The sequence below is a fragment of the Phyllobates terribilis genome, unplaced genomic scaffold (assembly GCF_046119375.1).
Source record: "Phyllobates terribilis strain yellow unplaced genomic scaffold, ASM4611937v1 Scaffold_94__1_contigs__length_6153435, whole genome shotgun sequence".
Lineage (NCBI taxonomy): Eukaryota > Metazoa > Chordata > Amphibia > Anura > Dendrobatidae > Phyllobates > Phyllobates terribilis.
This window is the reverse complement of record NW_027362854.1, coordinates 524,301-544,278: the sequence shown is the minus strand read 5'-3', so window position 1 is coordinate 544,278 and position 19,978 is coordinate 524,301. Positions and strand designations below refer to the sequence as shown.

Genomic DNA, 19,978 nt, shown 5'->3' with positions numbered 1-19,978 from the left:
AATGTTTTCAGGACCCGAAGGGTGTTCAGGACTGTCGGGTTCCGAGATTTGCACTTCACATCCTGTTGCGTCCATTGCCTCTCCAAAAGTCATCATCTCAGGCAGCTCTGCTTCCACCACTTTCCTAGATATTCTCGCAGACACTGCCTTTTTCTCCACCTTTGCCACTTCCCTCCAGAACTCCTTTTCTTCCCTCCGCTTCTTCCTCATTTCTTCAGCAGAAGAAGAACATGGTCTCAGGGACACCTCCTCTGGCGCCGTAGAGGGAGAGGCTCTACCAGTTTCCCGCCTCCTTCCCTCTCTCTCCTCCCTCTCCAATCTTTCCAGCACTTTCAGTGCGCTTGCCATCTGCCTCCTCTCCAGCTCCTCCTCCTTCTGTTCTTTATCAGAACGTCTAGGTGCACTCATAGGACAGTCCTTATACATGTGATCACTACTCCCACAGACATCACAGGACTTGGCCTCTGGACACTGGTTGGCCATATGCCCCTCCTTTCTGCAATTTCGGCAACACTGCCCTTTAAGGCATGTTACCATGGTATGTCCGAAAGAAAAGCATCTACGGCAAAACATGGGCTGGCCTGGGTAAAAGAGGAAACCTCTATGGCCTGCAACGGAAAAATTTGATGGAGGGTGTCTAAAGCCCCCCACACTGTCAGGATCCCTTTTCAATTTCACACGGAATTTATACTGACAGTTAAAGATTCCTAGACAATTGACTTGCTTCACTCCCTTCCGCACATATTCACAGTAGCGAGAGAGGAAGCACTCCAGCAGCTCAGGGTCTGTAAAAGGGTTATAGACAGTCACAGTCACCTCCTTTTCTTGCAGACCAAACAAAGGTTCCCATCTAACTCCTTCCAAGCAGGGGTCACTAGAGTGACCACGGAGCCATTCAAAGACATTAAGGCAAACATCCTGGTCCATAAAGGTAACGTCATAATTACCTTGACGTGAAAATTCGTTGACACTGAAGATCTCAGAACGTCTTGCTCCAGCTTTGCCTTCAACGATGTCTTGGACAATGAAAACCACGTTGTTCTTGTTCTGGTCAGATGGATCCACGGACAAACGGATGGTGTTCTTCACAAAAGACATCTTGGATTCTGTCGGTATGGAATACCACAGGAAAAAGCAGAAAATCCTCCACAAAAGGGTCCGGATTCCTCCAGGAGACTCGCACCAATCAAGGTACAGTCATACGATCGCAGTCAAAAGGCCGAGAAGCGATAACCAGAATTGGTTTCAAACTACGGAGCCACCCAAGGATCCTGAAAAGTCCATTTGTGGAGATGAGCTCCTGGACTCCCGTTAAGAAGACATGTTGTCAACCTCTAGATCCCTTACATGCCTGCACTTTTCGGCTTGCTGCTGCTGCAATCCACGCGTTTTAGATCTGCATAACTCCACCTCTTTAAACACAGCACCTTCACCCCCTGCTGTTCCCACCCGCCTCAACACCGTTGGAAGGGAGGAGAACCAATTAAGGCGGGGGGTGGGGTGGAACGAGCAGCTGTCTACCCTTAGCAGGAGGGCTCCTGATTACATACCTCTCCTGCTGCTGCTGCTGCTGGCTGTCCAGCAGCAGACTGAAGGTGGCTGCTGCTGTGCACAGGTATATAAAGGCTCAGAGCCTATTATGACACGCGCAGCCAGCGTTCCATTGCCACATTCCATCTACTGCAGGCAGGATACCTGGCTGGCTGAATGTCGCTGAGAAGCTCACAGAGACCGCCATAAGCAACAGTTTAACAGAATGCCACAGACTAATCAACCAAACTTTTTGGGTTGGGTTCTCTTTTATAGTCTGCAGGCATTAAATGAAAGAAGTCAGTGTTCCAGCAGAAGGAGACAACGTTTCAGAAAAGGCATTGTAGCAAACCAAAAAAGAAATTTTAAGCGCAGCAGAGTAACCAGCGCACATACCTGTTAGCTCAGGTGAGTTTAAAAGGCTGCTGTTGATAACAAGGGCATTTGCTAAATAGATGGTGTGTGTGCAACAATATACTGAAAGGTCAATTATATTGTGCAGCTTATCTCACCACCTGTAGTTATTTAGGTGAAAGCTCCAAAATGCTTGCCTAATATGTCTGTTTATCCAAAAGGAAGTAAAAAGGGAGAGCTAGAAAGATAGCATTGCATCACATTACATGGCAATGCAATGCACAGTTGCTGAAGTTGAACCAAAATGAGCTTGTAATCTGGCTTCTGCAACTTTGAACATGAAAAATCCAATGAGGAGAAGAAAAGCAAAGCCAAAGAGTCCATCCCAAAATCCGACAAACAAGCAAAATGAACAAAAAACATTGAATTCAATTCTTTCTGATTTTAGAAACTGCATTAAAGAAGGGGTGCACCGGTCCTGGAGATACTGCAATACCAGGTCAATGCGTGGAGTGGACAGAGCAAGCTCTTTTTCCATCTCCCTGTTCTAAAAATCCATTTAATATATGGTCCCCAGATAGGGGACGTATCAGATATTAAACTGATAAGAACAGATACTACACTTGATCTTAGCCAAAAGGCCGAGAAGCGATAACCAGAATTGGTTTCAAACTACGGAGCCACCCAAGGATCCTGAAAAGTCCATTTGTGGAGATGAGCTCCTGGACTCCCGTTAAGAAGACATGTTGTCAACCTCTAGATCCCTTACATGCCTGCACTTTTCGGCTTGCTGCTGCTGCAATCCACGCGTTTTAGATCTGCATAACTCCACCTCTTTAAACACAGCACCTTCACCCCCTGCTGTTCCCACCTGCCTCAACACCGTTGGAAGGGAGGAGAACCAATTAAGGCGGGGGGTGGGGTGGAACGAGCAGCTGTCTACCCTTAGCAGGAGGGCTCCTGATTACATACCTCTCCTGCTGCTGCTGCTGCTGGCTGTCCAGCAGCAGACTGAAGGTGGCTGCTGCTGTGCACAGGTATATAAAGGCTCAGAGCCTATTATGACACGCGCAGCCAGCGTTCCATTGCCACATTCCATCTACTGCAGGCAGGATACCTGGCTGGCTGAATGTCGCTGAGAAGCTCACAGAGACCGCCATAAGCAACAGTTTAACAGAATGCCACAGACTAATCAACCAAACTTTTTGGGTTGGGTTCTCTTTTATAGTCTGCAGGCATTAAATGAAAGAAGTCAGTGTTCCAGCAGAAGGAGACAACGTTTCAGAAAAGGCATTGTAGCAAACCAAAAAAGAAATTTTAAGCGCAGCAGAGTAACCAGCGCACATACCTGTTAGCTCAGGTGAGTTTAAAAGGCTGCTGTTGATAACAAGGGCATTTGCTAAATAGATGGTGTGTGTGCAACAATATACTGAAAGGTCAATTATATTGTGCAGCTTATCTCACCACCTGTAGTTATTTAGGTGAAAGCTCCAAAATGCTTGCCTAATATGTCTGTTTATCCAAAAGGAAGTAAAAAGGGAGAGCTAGAAAGATAGCATTGCATCACATTACATGGCAATGCAATGCACAGTTGCTGAAGTTGAACCAAAATGAGCTTGTAATCTGGCTTCTGCAACTTTGAACATGAAAAATCCAATGAGGAGAAGAAAAGCAAAGCCAAAGAGTCCATCCCAAAATCCGACAAACAAGCAAAATGAACAAAAAACATTGAATTCAATTCTTTCTGATTTTAGAAACTGCATTAAAGAAGGGGTGCACCGGTCCTGGAGATACTGCAATACCAGGTCAATGCGTGGAGTGGACAGAGCAAGCTCTTTTTCCATCTCCCTGTTCTAAAAATCCATTTAATATATGGTCCCCAGATAGGGGACGTATCAGATATTAAACTGATAAGAACAGATACTACACTTGATCTTAGCCAAAAGGCCGAGAAGCGATAACCAGAATTGGTTTCAAACTACGGAGCCACCCAAGGATCCTGAAAAGTCCATTTGTGGAGATGAGCTCCTGGACTCCCGTTAAGAAGACATGTTGTCAACCTCTAGATCCCTTACATGCCTGCACTTTTCGGCTTGCTGCTGCTGCAATCCACGCGTTTTAGATCTGCATAACTCCACCTCTTTAAACACAGCACCTTCACCCCCTGCTGTTCCCACCCGCCTCAACACCGTTGGAAGGGAGGAGAACCAATTAAGGCGGGGGGTGGGGTGGAACGAGCAGCTGTCTACCCTTAGCAGGAGGGCTCCTGATTACATACCTCTCCTGCTGCTGCTGCTGCTGGCTGTCCAGCAGCAGACTGAAGGTGGCTGCTGCTGTGCACAGGTATATAAAGGCTCAGAGCCTATTATGACACGCGCAGCCAGCGTTCCATTGCCACATTCCATCTACTGCAGGCAGGATACCTGGCTGGCTGAATGTCGCTGAGAAGCTCACAGAGACCGCCATAAGCAACAGTTTAACAGAATGCCACAGACTAATCAACCAAACTTTTTGGGTTGGGTTCTCTTTTATAGTCTGCAGGCATTAAATGAAAGAAGTCAGTGTTCCAGCAGAAGGAGACAACGTTTCAGAAAAGGCATTGTAGCAAACCAAAAAAGAAATTTTAAGCGCAGCAGAGTAACCAGCGCACATACCTGTTAGCTCAGGTGAGTTTAAAAGGCTGCTGTTGATAACAAGGGCATTTGCTAAATAGATGGTGTGTGTGCAACAATATACTGAAAGGTCAATTATATTGTGCAGCTTATCTCACCACCTGTAGTTATTTAGGTGAAAGCTCCAAAATGCTTGCCTAATATGTCTGTTTATCCAAAAGGAAGTAAAAAGGGAGAGCTAGAAAGATAGCATTGCATCACATTACATGGCAATGCAATGCACAGTTGCTGATGTTGAACCAAAATGAGCTTGTAATCTGGCTTCTGCAACTTTGAACATGAAAAATCCAATGAGGAGAAGAAAAGCAAAGCCAAAGAGTCCATCCCAAAATCCGACAAACAAGCAAAATGAACAAAAAACATTGAATTCAATTCTTTCTGATTTTAGAAACTGCATTAAAGAAGGGGTGCACCAGTCCTGGAGATACTGCAATACCAGGTCAATGCGTGGAGTGGACAGAGCAAGCTCTTTTTCCATCTCCCTGTTCTAAAAATCCATTTAATATATGGTCCCCAGATAGGGGACGTATCAGATATTAAACTGATAAGAACAGATAAGGTTTCAACGCAATTTTATTGATTCAAAAGTATATTTACAAAGGTTTTAAAAAAGAACATTTATAACATTACAATAAAATGATAAAACATGATAATAATCAATTCAAGTTTTTTGTAAAAACACAATTTACCATCATAAAACCATTGTAACAATTAAGAAAATCATAATTACAGATGTACTTGGGTTTATTTAATTACCACTAATTGTGTTCCATAATTGTACACACCACATAGAAGCCGCTTCTTTTGCTCCATACAGTTTTTTATCTCTGAGATAGTAAATATACATTTCACTTAAAGCAATTTTTATACAGTCTGTTGAATCAATATGATCATGTTTGAAGAGTAAAATATTTCTAACTTTCCACATGGCATTTTTAAAACAATTAATAATAATCCAGGCAACTCGGAATTGTTTAAAATTTGGACACTTAAAAAGACCATAAAAGACATAAAAGTGATTAAAATCTTTCAGGCCACATGCCCATTTTAAAAGTGGGCCTACCTTTCTCCAAACCTCCTGTGCAAAAGGACAATTCCAAAAGAGATGCAATACAGACTCACTTTCCCCGCATATATCTCTTGGACATTTGGCTCTCGCCACCAGCCCCCGCCTATGTTGAAACTCACGGGTAGGGAGGCACTGGTGGACGATAGCCCAGGCAAGGTCCTTGTGTACATTTGCAAGATATTTCCCGTACACATTTCGCCACACCGTTTTGGACCTTGCCTGTGAAAAATTGGAGACAGGAATTGTGTCCTCAGAGTGTCTGCAAGCAATAGATACCTTCCTTTGGTCCCCCAATATATCAGGCTCCAATTCCTGGAGACCTAAAAGTCTGACCGTTTTCTCAAGTATCACATACTGTTTAGGCGGGCACAGGAGCACAGGAGAACTTAAAGGTAGGCTAAACCACCTTTTAAAAATCATTCCTGCTGCATATTTTAAAAAATAACTAAAAATGCCATCAGATTTAAAAACCTTAAAACAGAAGCAGAAATACTTTATATGGAAAAAGGTAAAAAAATTGGGTACATCTTTACCTCCATTAGATTTACATTTGTACATCAGATCTCTTTTTAACTTTTCCATTTTTGAACCCCCTAAAAACATAAAAACAATTCTTGTTACTTTCTTGATTTGTAAATTGGAAGGGGGAAACACCATTGCAACATACAACATAATGGGAATTAAAACGGCTTTAATAATTAAAATTTTACCTTCCATACTAAGGTTCCTTAAATTCCACAATGAGATCTTTTTTTCAATTTTATCCATTGCAGAGTCCCAGTTAGGGTCCCCCTCATTGTCTTGGTTAAAAATAATTCCTAAAATTTTTATGTGATTTTTCTGTATCACTATCCCAGGGGTCAAAGAGGAGTCCCATCCCCCCACATTAAAACAGTCACATTTATCTATATTTAATTTAAAACCTGAGGCTTCACAGAAAAATTGTGTGTTTCTCAATACCCTCCTCAGAGATGTGGAATCTGGACATAGTATGGTAACATCATCCATGTAACTTAGGGCTTTAAGTTGCATACCCCTACTCCCGGGAATAGGTACCCCTTTAATTACTTTATCTTTTCTCAGTATGGTTAATAGTGGTTCCATAACACAGATAAAGAGCAGTGGTGAGAGAGGGCACCCTTGTTTCACCCCTGATAATAGAGGAACCCCCTTCGTTAAAAACCCATTTACAGAAATTTGACTAAAACAAGAATGATATAAAAGCATAATGCGGGTTAAAATTTTCTCTGGAAACGCCATTTTTTTAAGAACCATAAAAAGAAATTCATGCGATACCCTGTCAAAAGCTTTTTCAAAGTCTAAGGATAAAATAGCAAGGTTTTGACTTCTCTCTTTTGAATACCATATGGTATCCCTAATTATGTTGAGGGACTCAGCTATGGTTCTTCCGGGAACACCACATACCTGGTTAGGGTGAATTAATTTGGCTATAAAGGGTTTTAAACGGACTGCAATAAGTTTAGCTAAAATTTTATAATCAAGGTTTAAAAGCGTAATAGGCCGCCAGTTTTTAAGTTGGCTCCTATCCCCTTTTTTATATATTAAAGATACCAGACCTCTCCTCCAAGATGGGGGTAATTTATTAGTATTAAAAGCTTCTTTAAACAATAAAAACATATCGTTCTTTAAAATTCCCCAAAAAGTCAGATAAAACTCAATCGGTAGACCGTCTTCCCCAGGGGCTTTCCCACTGGAGAAACTTTTAAAAATCTGTAAAAGTTCCTCACTGGTGAGATCCCTAGATAAAATACCCTGGTCTAAAATATCTAACTTAAAATCAAGGGAATTAATAGCATACTCTAAAAAGGATGGATCTATAACTTTAGTGTTAAAAAGAAGTTGATAAAAATTAAAAGCTTTTCCTAACATACCCTTAATATCATTTTCACCTTCAAGATTTAGGATTGCGTCCCTCCTCCCCATTACCTTTTTGAAGAAGAATCGGGAGCATTTCTCTCCTTCCTCCAGGTGCTGTACATGGGAGTTAAAAATTATTTGTTTTCCTTTTTCATTAAGAGCATTTTTTATTTCAGACTTAAGATTTGCAATATCATCATCCACATCAATACCAACTTCTTTTAGTTTAAAGAGTACTTGTAATCTCATATTAAAAACATAAAACCACTGCTTTTTCTTTTTTGCTTTCATTTTCCCTGCCTTAATAAAAAATAATTTAATCTTAGGTTTAATGCTCTCCCACCAATCCAGCATCGAGGCGCGGGGGTCTCTCTTTGATTGCCAGCACTGGTAGGCCTGCACAAACCTCTTTTGAATATCAATATCCTCTAGGAGAGTTGTATTTAATCTCCATGGGCCTCTTGAGGTATTTTGTTCCCCTGCTAACTCTAAAAACACAGATAAAACTTTATGATCAGAGAATAAATTAGATAAAAGAAAACATTTACAAGGTTTAAAGGCAGTAGAAGCAAATATGAAATCAATTCTAGAAGAAACTCTTCCATTGGACCATGTAACACCTGGATCCGCCGGCAAGAGCTCCTTCCAGCAGTCCTGTAATCTAAAATCATCAATTAAACTTTTCAACAAATAGGAGGTACGGTCTTTACGATTCACATCCCCACCCTGCCGGGATTCCCCATCACGTAAACAATTAAAATCTCCTCCCACTAGCAGGGGGGTTGACCCAACACAAAATAATGGCAATATTTCAAGTAAATCCGCCCTTTCCTGCTTCCCAGGAGGAGCGTACACATTTAATAAACGTAAAGAAAGTCCATTAAAAACAAGATGTATTAAAATAGCTCTGCCAGGTATAATTTCAGTCACAGATTGAATGATGGTAGAATGTCCACGGCAAAGTAGTCCAACTCCGGCAGCACGACAGTCATTAGCACCGGACCACACAGAAGCGCCCAGTTTCCAGTCTTCTTTTAAGTCCTTATAATTTAAATTACTCTGTATACCACATTCTTGTAGAAAGCAGAAATCAAAGTCCAATGTCTCTAAATAAGAAAATAAAGCAGCCCTACGTGTAGGGCTCTTTAGGGACCTCACATTTAGTGAGGAGATTTTAAGAGGAACAGACATTAAGAAGAATCAGGATCTGAAGATGGGAAGAAGTCAATACATGGCACCTCCTCCTCCGCATCTCCAGGGGTCAGGATTTGTTTAATATTACCGGGATCTGAAGCAGGCAAAAAGGCATCATCCACTTTTGGCTCCTCATCTGGACCTCGACATCCGTGTTTTCTTTGGATATCAGGTTGCTTTACGTCCTCCCGTTGCCTTTTCAGAGGCTGGGAGCTGTCCATCTTTTCCAAGTCCTGTGCATCTGCAGTCCTCATGGCGGTCTGGTCTATGGAACGGGTGTCATCCCTCTGGGTCGTCTTGTCCTCTGGTCTGGTCACGGAACTACTGCGACTTCTGGTTCGAGGACCAGGGCTCGACTGGGTCTTAGCCGGGTCCTTTTTACTTCGCGCCCTAGAGGTCTCTCTTTCCGACACACTGGTTGATCGATTAAGGAGCGTACCCTTTTTGCCCTTACTCAAGATCACCGATGATGGTGTGGCGAATCTGGGTGCTTGCTTAATCGGGGTACTAGAGGTCTCCTCAGTTCCACATAATGCCGGTGGTGCATTCATGCTGGATGAGGACCCTTCCTCTTGACTCTGAGATACGGCAACATCTAGAGCCAGAACATCGATCAATTCCACAGAGAGCGAACCCTCGGTTAATCTTATGGAGCCCCTATGACCGTCCTTCTGTGGAACTACCAGCGGGCCCTCTGGCGGAGCCGTTGAAGGATTTGGTCCGGACCCGTCAGCGTGCGCCAACCCAGGTCCAGGGGCAGGTGTAGTAATACTCCCTCCGAAGTATTCTTGGATAGTCAGTTGACCTGACTTAAACATGTCATATGTTTTTGACTTTTTGCTCGGACAATTCCTGAAGGCGTGACCTGCCTTCCCACATAGGTTACATACGATCTCAGAGTCACACGTAGCGGAGGTGTGCCCACTCTTACCGCACTTGTTGCAAAAGACTACATGAGCCCTTGTACAATTTTCTCGTGTATGCCCATATTCATGACAATTCCGGCATTGAAGGGGCATTCCTGGGTAGCGTAGGAATCCCCTGACATTACCAATGGCAAAATTAGCAGGCGGGTGGTGAAGACCACCAATGCCGCTCTGATCTGGATGGAACTTCACCAGGTATTTCCTCTTCCCATTCCAGAAGCGCTGGGAGTTGAGGATATCATGTGAGAAGCGCACTGACTTGCAGTAACGCTTCAAAAAGGTTTCGATATCGCCCTCAGAGACGAATGGGCTGTACATGAAGATCACCAAGGGTACTTCCTCTTCACCGTACAGGAAGTCAAAGCTCAGCCCGTTCAGTCTCTCATCGTCCTTGTCCGCAACCATCAGTGCTGCATGGATATTATCACAGCATGATTTAGCCATAAAGGAAATGGTATATCGCCCACGGAATTCCTGATCGTAAAGACACAGGATCTTATCTCGCTCCAGGTGGAAGAACCCAAAAAGAATCTCATGCACGATGTACTGCAGATTCTTCTCATGGCGCTGGCATTCATCCACCATGATTCTAATGGACTGTCGCAGTGGAGTCTCCCCCACCGCAAATCCAAAAGAAAAAGGCATTTTCGGCCCTCAGGGACTAAGCCCTCCCCCAATAGTAACAAGGGAATGAATCCCACAAAAGCAGGAACAAACCCAAGACCGAGGGAGGGGTACCCCAAGAACTTACACAGCCCACTAAGCGATAAAGCTCAGCAAAGGAAAACGCCCTTATTTCCTCGGGTCGCCCCGAAGACAAGACGCGATCGCTCCCCGTTGTCCGGGGACTAAGCCGACCTGCCAATAGCTGCAAGGGGGTGAAGCTCCCTCCGTTAAGAGAGAGCGATCCCCCAAGGCCAACAAGTCGGGTACCCCAGGCACCTCCTAGCCGAGACCAAGGCAGCAACCGTTAGATCACTGCACCTGATCCTAGCCAAAAGGCCGAGAAGCGATAACCAGAATTGGTTTCAAACTACGGAGCCACCCAAGGATCCTGAAAAGTCCATTTGTGGAGATGAGCTCCTGGACTCCCGTTAAGAAGACATGTTGTCAACCTCTAGATCCCTTACATGCCTGCACTTTTCGGCTTGCTGCTGCTGCAATCCACGCGTTTTAGATCTGCATAACTCCACCTCTTTAAACACAGCACCTTCACCCCCTGCTGTTCCCACCCGCCTCAACACCGTTGGAAGGGAGGAGAACCAATTAAGGCGGGGGGTGGGGTGGAACGAGCAGCTGTCTACCCTTAGCAGGAGGGCTCCTGATTACATACCTCTCCTGCTGCTGCTGCTGCTGGCTGTCCAGCAGCAGACTGAAGGTGGCTGCTGCTGTGCACAGGTATATAAAGGCTCAGAGCCTATTATGACACGCGCAGCCAGCGTTCCATTGCCACATTCCATCTACTGCAGGCAGGATACCTGGCTGGCTGAATGTCGCTGAGAAGCTCACAGAGACCGCCATAAGCAACAGTTTAACAGAATGCCACAGACTAATCAACCAAACTTTTTGGGTTGGGTTCTCTTTTATAGTCTGCAGGCATTAAATGAAAGAAGTCAGTGTTCCAGCAGAAGGAGACAACGTTTCAGAAAAGGCATTGTAGCAAACCAAAAAAGAAATTTTAAGCGCAGCAGAGTAACCAGCGCACATACCTGTTAGCTCAGGTGAGTTTAAAAGGCTGCTGTTGATAACAAGGGCATTTGCTAAATAGATGGTGTGTGTGCAACAATATACTGAAAGGTCAATTATATTGTGCAGCTTATCTCACCACCTGTAGTTATTTAGGTGAAAGCTCCAAAATGCTTGCCTAATATGTCTGTTTATCCAAAAGGAAGTAAAAAGGGAGAGCTAGAAAGATAGCATTGCATCACATTACATGGCAATGCAATGCACAGTTGCTGAAGTTGAACCAAAATGAGCTTGTAATCTGGCTTCTGCAACTTTGAACATGAAAAATCCAATGAGGAGAAGAAAAGCAAAGCCAAAGAGTCCATCCCAAAATCCGACAAACAAGCAAAATGAACAAAAAACATTGAATTCAATTCTTTCTGATTTTAGAAACTGCATTAAAGAAGGGGTGCACCGGTCCTGGAGATACTGCAATACCAGGTCAATGCGTGGAGTGGACAGAGCAAGCTCTTTTTCCATCTCCCTGTTCTAAAAATCCATTTAATATATGGTCCCCAGATAGGGGACGTATCAGATATTAAACTGATAAGAACAGATACTACACTTGATCTTAACCAAAAGGCCGAGAAGCGATAACCAGAATTGGTTTCAAACTACGGAGCCACCCAAGGATCCTGAAAAGTCCATTTGTGGAGATGAGCTCCTGGACTCCCGTTAAGAAGACATGTTGTCAACCTCTAGATCCCTTACATGCCTGCACTTTTCGGCTTGCTGCTGCTGCAATCCACGCGTTTTAGATCTGCATAACTCCACCTCTTTAAACACAGCACCTTCACCCCCTGCTGTTCCCACCCGCCTCAACACCGTTGGAAGGGAGGAGAACCAATTAAGGCGGGGGGTGGGGTGGAACGAGCAGCTGTCTACCCTTAGCAGGAGGGCTCCTGATTACATACCTCTCCTGCTGCTGCTGCTGCTGGCTGTCCAGCAGCAGACTGAAGGTGGCTGCTGCTGTGCACAGGTATATAAAGGCTCAGAGCCTATTATGACACGCGCAGCCAGCGTTCCATTGCCACATTCCATCTACTGCAGGCAGGATACCTGGCTGGCTGAATGTCGCTGAGAAGCTCACAGAGACCGCCATAAGCAACAGTTTAACAGAATGCCACAGACTAATCAACCAAACTTTTTGGGTTGGGTTCTCTTTTATAGTCTGCAGGCATTAAATGAAAGAAGTCAGTGTTCCAGCAGAAGGAGACAACGTTTCAGAAAAGGCATTGTAGCAAACCAAAAAAGAAATTTTAAGCGCAGCAGAGTAACCAGCGCACATACCTGTTAGCTCAGGTGAGTTTAAAAGGCTGCTGTTGATAACAAGGGCATTTGCTAAATAGATGGTGTGTGTGCAACAATATACTGAAAGGTCAATTATATTGTGCAGCTTATCTCACCACCTGTAGTTATTTAGGTGAAAGCTCCAAAATGCTTGCCTAATATGTCTGTTTATCCAAAAGGAAGTAAAAAGGGAGAGCTAGAAAGATAGCATTGCATCACATTACATGGCAATGCAATGCACAGTTGCTGAAGTTGAACCAAAATGAGCTTGTAATCTGGCTTCTGCAACTTTGAACATGAAAAATCCAATGAGGAGAAGAAAAGCAAAGCCAAAGAGTCCATCCCAAAATCCGACAAACAAGCAAAATGAACAAAAAACATTGAATTCAATTCTTTCTGATTTTAGAAACTGCATTAAAGAAGGGGTGCACCGGTCCTGGAGATACTGCAATACCAGGTCAATGCGTGGAGTGGACAGAGCAAGCTCTTTTTCCATCTCCCTGTTCTAAAAATCCATTTAATATATGGTCCCCAGATAGGGGACGTATCAGATATTAAACTGATAAGAACAGATACTACACTTGATCTTAGCCAAAAGGCCGAGAAGCGATAACCAGAATTGGTTTCAAACTACGGAGCCACCCAAGGATCCTGAAAAGTCCATTTGTGGAGATGAGCTCCTGGACTCCCGTTAAGAAGACATGTTGTCAACCTCTAGATCCCTTACATGCCTGCACTTTTCGGCTTGCTGCTGCTGCAATCCACTCGTTTTAGATCTGCATAACTCCACCTCTTTAAACACAGCACCTTCACCCCCTGCTGTTCCCACCCGCCTCAACACCGTTGGAAGGGAGGAGAACCAATTAAGGCGGGGGGTGGGGTGGAACGAGCAGCTGTCTACCCTTAGCAGGAGGGCTCCTGATTACATACCTCTCCTGCTGCTGCTGCTGCTGGCTGTCCAGCAGCAGACTGAAGGTGGCTGCTGCTGTGCACAGGTATATAAAGGCTCAGAGCCTATTATGACACGCGCAGCCAGCGTTCCATTGCCACATTCCATCTACTGCAGGCAGGATACCTGGCTGGCTGAATGTCGCTGAGAAGCTCACAGAGACCGCCATAAGCAACAGTTTAACAGAATGCCACAGACTAATCAACCAAACTTTTTAGGTTGGGTTCTCTTTTATAGTCTGCAGGCATTAAATGAAAGAAGTCAGTGTTCCAGCAGAAGGAGACAACGTTTCAGAAAAGGCATTGTAGCAAACCAAAAAAGAAATTTTAAGCGCAGCAGAGTAACCAGCGCACATACCTGTTAGCTCAGGTGAGTTTAAAAGGCTGCTGTTGATAACAAGGGCATTTGCTAAATAGATGGTGTGTGTGCAACAATATACTGAAAGGTCAATTATATTGTGCAGCTTATCTCACCACCTGTAGTTATTTAGGTGAAAGCTCCAAAATGCTTGCCTAATATGTCTGTTTATCCAAAAGGAAGTAAAAAGGGAGAGCTAGAAAGATAGCATTGCATCACATTACATGGCAATGCAATGCACAGTTGCTGAAGTTGAACCAAAATGAGCTTGTAATCTGGCTTCTGCAACTTTGAACATGAAAAATCCAATGAGGAGAAGAAAAGCAAAGCCAAAGAGTCCATCCCAAAATCCGACAAACAAGCAAAATGAACAAAAAACATTGAATTCAATTCTTTCTGATTTTAGAAACTGCATTAAAGAAGGGGTGCACCGGTCCTGGAGATACTGCAATACCAGGTCAATGCGTGGAGTGGACAGAGCAAGCTCTTTTTCCATCTCCCTGTTCTAAAAATCCATTTAATATATGGTCCCCAGATAGGGGACGTATCAGATATTAAACTGATAAGAACAGATACTACACTTGATCTTAGCCAAAAGGCCGAGAAGCGATAACCAGAATTGGTTTCAAACTACGGAGCCACCCAAGGATCCTGAAAAGTCCATTTGTGGAGATGAGCTCCTGGACTCCCGTTAAGAAGACATGTTGTCAACCTCTAGATCCCTTACATGCCTGCACTTTTCGGCTTGCTGCTGCTGCAATCCACGCGTTTTAGATCTGCATAACTCCACCTCTTTAAACACAGCACCTTCACCCCCTGCTGTTCCCACCCGCCTCAACACCGTTGGAAGGTAGGAGAACCAATTAAGGCGGGGGGTGGGGTGGAACGAGCAGCTGTCTACCCTTAGCAGGAGGGCTCCTGATTACATACCTCTCCTGCTGCTGCTGCTGGCTGTCCAGCAGCAGACTGAAGGTGGCTGCTGCTGTGCACAGGTATATAAAGGCTCAGAGCCTATTATGACACGCGCAGCCAGCGTTCCATTGCCACATTCCATCTACTGCAGGCAGGATACCTGGCTGGCTGAATGTCGCTGAGAAGCTCACAGAGACCGCCATAAGCAACAGTTTAACAGAATGCCACAGACTAATCAACCAAACTTTTTGGGTTGGGTTCTCTTTTATAGTCTGCAGGCATTAAATGAAAGAAGTCAGCGTTCCAGCAGAAGGAGACAACGTTTCAGAAAAGGCATTGTAGCAAACCAAAAAAGAAATTTTAAGCGCAGCAGAGTAACCAGCGCACATACCTGTTAGCTCAGGTGAGTTTAAAAGGCTGCTGTTGATAACAAGGGCATTTGCTAAATAGATGGTGTGTGTGCAACAATATACTGAAAGGTCAATTATATTGTGCAGCTTATCTCACCACCTGTAGTTATTTAGGTGAAAGCTCCAAAATGCTTGCCTAATATGTCTGTTTATCCAAAAGGAAGTAAAAATGGAGAGCTGGAAAGATAGCATTGCATCACATTACATGGCAATGCAATGCACAGTTGCTGAAGTTGAACCAAAATGAGCTTGTAATCTGGCTTCTGCAACTTTGAACATGAAAAATCCAATGAGGAGAAGAAAAGCAAAGCCAAAGAGTCCATCCCAAAATCCGACAAACAAGCAAAATGAACAAAAAACATTGAATTCAATTCTTTCTGATTTTAGAAACTGCATTAAAGAAGGGGTGCACCGGTCCTGGAGATACTGCAATACCAGGTCAATGCGTGGAGTGGACAGAGCAAGCTCTTTTTCCATCTCCCTGTTCTAAAAATCCATTTAATATATGGTCCCCAGATAGGGGACGTATCAGATATTAAACTGATAAGAACAGATACTACACTTGATCTTAGCCAAAAGGCCGAGAAGCGATAACCAGAATTGGTTTCAAACTACGGAGCCACCCAAGGATCCTGAAAAGTCCATTTGTGGAGATGAGCTCCTGGACTCCCGTTAAGAAGACATGTTGTCAACCTCTAGATCCCTTACATGCCTGCACTTTTCGGCTTGCTGCTGCTGCAATCCACGCGTTTTAGATCTGCATAACTCCACCTCTTTAAACACAGCACCTTCACCCCCTGCTGTTCCCACCCGCCTCAACACCGTTGGCAGGTAGGAGAACCAATTAAGGCGGGGGGTGGGGTGGAACGAGCAGCTGTCTACCCTTAGCAGGAGGGCTCCTGATTACATACCTCTCCTGCTGCTGCTGCTGCTGGCTGTCCAGCAGCAGACTGAAGGTGGCTGCTGCTGTGCACAGGTATATAAAGGCTCAGAGCCTATTATGACACGCGCAGCCAGCGTTCCATTGCCACATTCCATCTACTGCAGGCAGGATACCTGGCTGGCTGAATGTCGCTGAGAAGCTCACAGAGACCGCCATAAGCAACAGTTTAACAGAATGCCACAGACTAATCAACCAAACTTTTTGGGTTGGGTTCTCTTTTATAGTCTGCAGGCATTAAATGAAAGAAGTCAGTGTTCCAGCAGAAGGAGACAATGTTTCAGAAAAGGCATTGTAGCAAACCAAAAAAGAAATTTTAAGCGCAGCAGAGTAACCAGCGCACATACCTGTTAGCTCAGGTGAGTTTAAAAGGCTGCTGTTGATAACAAGGGCATTTGCTAAATAGATGGTGTGTGTGCAACAATATACTGAAAGGTCAATTATATTGTGCAGCTTATCTCACCACCTGTAGTTATTTAGGTGAAAGCTCCAAAATGCTTGCCTAATATGTCTGTTTATCCAAAAGGAAGTAAAAAGGGAGAGCTAGAAAGATAGCATTGCATCACATTACATGGCAATGCAATGCACAGTTGCTGAAGTTGAACCAAAATGAGCTTGTAATCTGGCTTCTGCAACTTTGAACATGAAAAATCCAATGAGGAGAAGAAAAGCAAAGCCAAAGAGTCCATCCCAAAATCCGACAAACAAGCAAAATGAACAAAAAACATTGAATTCAATTCTTTCTGATTTTAGAAACTGCATTAAAGAAGGGGTGCACCGGTCCTGGAGATACTGCAATACCAGGTCAATGCGTGGAGTGGACAGAGCAAGCTCTTTTTCCATCTCCCTGTTCTAAAAATCCATTTAATATATGGTCCCCAGATAGGGGACGTATCAGATATTAAACTGATAAGAACAGATTTTTTTTGAAAGCCCGAATTCGTGTACAAAACCCGAGTGCGCTTAAAAAAGTGACAAGTGCCACAAAAAAAGTGCACTAGGATGCTGGTCTTCTTGAAACCCTCTCCAAAAGGAGAAGGGTCCCCCAAACCATTCCCCGTCCCTCCGAGCCAAAAGGCCACAGCGAGGAACAGGGACAAAAAGCCACCTCCAGCCGAAGCCAGAGGCGACCCAATCTTACCCCCAGCACCTGCCCGAGTTCTCACCCGAGCAAGGCACTGGGAGCCAAAGACTGTGCTCCCCTCCCGGAAGAGGGGAGCCAACAACGCTCTCCTCCCGAAAGAGGAGAGCCAGGGGGGTTCAGGGGGGAGCGGAACCTGATGGCCACACACTCCCCCCCTAGACCTGCCAAGAGAGGAACCCGTAAGGGAACCGCATCCCGACAAAATCCTAGTAGGACGTGACACACGTGAAGAAGTGGACACACAGTGACAAAGAAATTAAATAAATAGTGAAGGTTTCACAGTATAATACTGCCCGGACCTTCGACCGGGAATTGAAAAATTCCCCATCCTAAGGCCAGAAGGCCCGGAATAAGGGTGTGTGCGAAGAAAGAAAATTTGAAGTGCTTGTGCAAATGTGCCATAAACTCAAGTGGGGTTCCCAATCCCAGTGAGTTAAGGCACCCCAGGGTCACCACTCCTGGGGCACTTCACACTTCGGGCTTTCGATCTTCCCCGGCCCAATGGCGTCGATCCTGGGGGGCCATGCTTTCCACCAGATGACTATATTAGCCACCTGGCGTACTAACAAGCGCCTAAACCCCAGTGTGCATAATGTATCAATCTACTAGGGCGGCCAACATCCAAAACCGCCTTTTCGAAAGATACTACACTTGATCTTAGCCAAAAGGCCGAGAAGCGATAACCAGAATTGGTTTCAAACTACGGAGCCACCCAAGGATCCTGAAAAGTCCATTTGTGGAGATGAGCTCCTGGACTCCCGTTAAGAAGACATGTTGTCAACCTCTAGATCCCTTACATGCCTGCACTTTTCGGCTTGCTGCTGCTGCAATCCACGCGTTTTAGATCTGCATAACTCCACCTCTTTAAACACAGCACCTTCACCCCCTGCTGTTCCCACCCGCCTCAACTCCGTTGGAAGGGAGGAGAACCAATTAAGGCGGGGGGTGGGGTGGAACGAGCAGCTGTCTACCCTTAGCAGGAGGGCTCCTGATTACATACCTCTCCTGCTGCTGCTGCTGCTGGCTGTCCAGCAGCAGACTGAAGGTGGCTGCTGCTGTGCACAGGTATATAAAGGCTCAGAGCCTATTATGACACGCGCAGCCAGCGTTCCATTGCCACATTCCATCTACTGCAGGCAGGATACCTGGCTGGCTGAATGTCGCTGAGAAGCTCACAGAGACCGCCATAAGCAACAGTTTAACAGAATGCCACAGACTAATCAACCAAACTTTTTGGGTTGGGTTCTCTTTTATAGTCTGCAGGCATTAAATGAAAGAAGTCAGTGTTCCAGCAGAAGGAGACAACGTTTCAGAAAAGGCATTGTAGCAAACCAAAAAAGAAATTTTAAGCGCAGCAGAGTAACCAGCGCACATACCTGTTAGCTCAGGTGAGTTTAAAAGGCTGCTGTTGATAACAAGGGCATTTGCTAAATAGATGGTGTGTGTGCAACAATATACTGAAAGGTCAATTATATTGTGCAGCTTATCTCACCACCTGTAGTTATTTAGGTGAAAGCTCCAAAATGCTTGCCTAATATGTCTGTTTATCCAAAAGGAAGTAAAAAGGGAGAGCTAGAAAGATAGCATTGCATCACATTACATGGCAATGCAATGCACAGTTGCTGAAGTTGAACCAAAATGAGCTTGTAATCTGGCTTCTGCAACTTTGAACATGAAAAATCCAATGAGGAGAAGAAAAGCAAAGCCAAAGAGTCCATCCCAAAATCCGACAAACAAGCAAAATGAACAAAAAACATTGAATTCAATTCTTTCTGATTTTAGAAACTGCATTAAAGAAGGGGTGCACCGGTCCTGGAGATACTGCAATACCAGGTCAATGCGTGGAGTGGACAGAGCAAGCTCTTTTTCCATCTCCCTGTTCTAAAAATCCATTTAATATATGGTCCCCAGATAGGGGACGTATCAGATATTAAACTGATAAGAACAGATACTACACTTGATCTTAGCCAAAAGGCCGAGAAGCGATAACCAGAATTGGTTTCAAACTACGGAGCCACCCAAGGATCCTGAAAAGTCCATTTGTGGAGATGAGCTCCTGGACTCCCGTTAAGAAGACATGTTGTCAACCTCTAGATCCCTTACATGCCTGCACTTTTCGGCTTGCTGCTGCTGCAATCCACGCGTTTTAGATCTGCATAACTCCACCTCTTTAAACACAGCACCTTCACCCCCTGCTGTTCCCACCCGCCTCAACACCGTTGGAAGGGAGGAGAACCAATTAAGGCGGGGGGTGGGGTGGAACGAGCAGCTGTCTACCCTTAGCAGGAGGGCTCCTGATTACATACCTCTCCTGCTGCTGCTGCTGCTGGCTGTCCAGCAGCAGACTGAAGGTGGCTGCTGCTGTGCACAGGTATATAAAGGCTCAGAGCCTATTATGACACGCGCAGCCAGCGTTCCATTGCCACATTCCATCTACTGCAGGCAGGATACCTGGCTGGCTGAATGTCGCTGAGAAGCTCACAGAGACCGCCATAAGCAACAGTTTAACAGAATGCCACAGACTAATCAACCAAACTTTTTGGGTTGGGTTCTCTTTTATAGTCTGCAGGCATTAAATGAAAGAAGTCAGTGTTCCAGCAGAAGGAGACAACGTTTCAGAAAAGGCAT

The 19,978-nt window shown here is 44.7% G+C and overlaps 8 non-coding genes and 2 pseudogenes across 8 annotated transcripts; all 10 read right to left on the bottom strand.

Moving 5' to 3' along the window:
- Positions 1–2,346: 2,346 nt before the first annotated feature.
- Positions 2,347–2,537, bottom strand: LOC141198111 (U2 spliceosomal RNA). Its single transcript, XR_012270074.1, has one exon. It is a non-coding gene; the product is annotated as a U2 spliceosomal RNA (small nuclear RNA).
- Positions 2,538–3,652: 1,115 nt separating this feature from the next.
- LOC141198110 (U2 spliceosomal RNA) lies at positions 3,653–3,843 on the bottom strand. Its single transcript, XR_012270073.1, has one exon. It is a non-coding gene; the product is annotated as a U2 spliceosomal RNA (small nuclear RNA).
- Positions 3,844–4,958: 1,115 nt separating this feature from the next.
- On the bottom strand, positions 4,959–5,147 carry LOC141197928 (U2 spliceosomal RNA). The gene has a single exon (XR_012269943.1). It is a non-coding gene; the product is annotated as a U2 spliceosomal RNA (small nuclear RNA).
- A 6,605-nt stretch (positions 5,148–11,752) lies between these two features.
- LOC141198499 (U2 spliceosomal RNA) lies at positions 11,753–11,943 on the bottom strand. Its single transcript, XR_012270447.1, has one exon. It is a non-coding gene; the product is annotated as a U2 spliceosomal RNA (small nuclear RNA).
- A 1,115-nt stretch (positions 11,944–13,058) lies between these two features.
- On the bottom strand, positions 13,059–13,249 carry LOC141198109 (U2 spliceosomal RNA). Its single transcript, XR_012270072.1, has one exon. It is a non-coding gene; the product is annotated as a U2 spliceosomal RNA (small nuclear RNA).
- Positions 13,250–14,364: 1,115 nt separating this feature from the next.
- On the bottom strand, positions 14,365–14,555 carry LOC141198107 (U2 spliceosomal RNA). Its single transcript, XR_012270070.1, has one exon. It is a non-coding gene; the product is annotated as a U2 spliceosomal RNA (small nuclear RNA).
- Positions 14,556–15,667: 1,112 nt separating this feature from the next.
- LOC141198106 (U2 spliceosomal RNA) lies at positions 15,668–15,858 on the bottom strand. The gene has a single exon (XR_012270069.1). It is a non-coding gene; the product is annotated as a U2 spliceosomal RNA (small nuclear RNA).
- Positions 15,859–16,973: 1,115 nt separating this feature from the next.
- LOC141197934 (U2 spliceosomal RNA) lies at positions 16,974–17,177 on the bottom strand (annotated as a pseudogene).
- Positions 17,178–17,939: 762 nt separating this feature from the next.
- On the bottom strand, positions 17,940–18,031 carry LOC141198020 (U2 spliceosomal RNA; annotated as a pseudogene).
- A 1,115-nt stretch (positions 18,032–19,146) lies between these two features.
- LOC141198105 (U2 spliceosomal RNA) lies at positions 19,147–19,337 on the bottom strand. Its single transcript, XR_012270068.1, has one exon. It is a non-coding gene; the product is annotated as a U2 spliceosomal RNA (small nuclear RNA).
- Between the last annotated feature and the right edge of the window lie 641 nt (positions 19,338–19,978).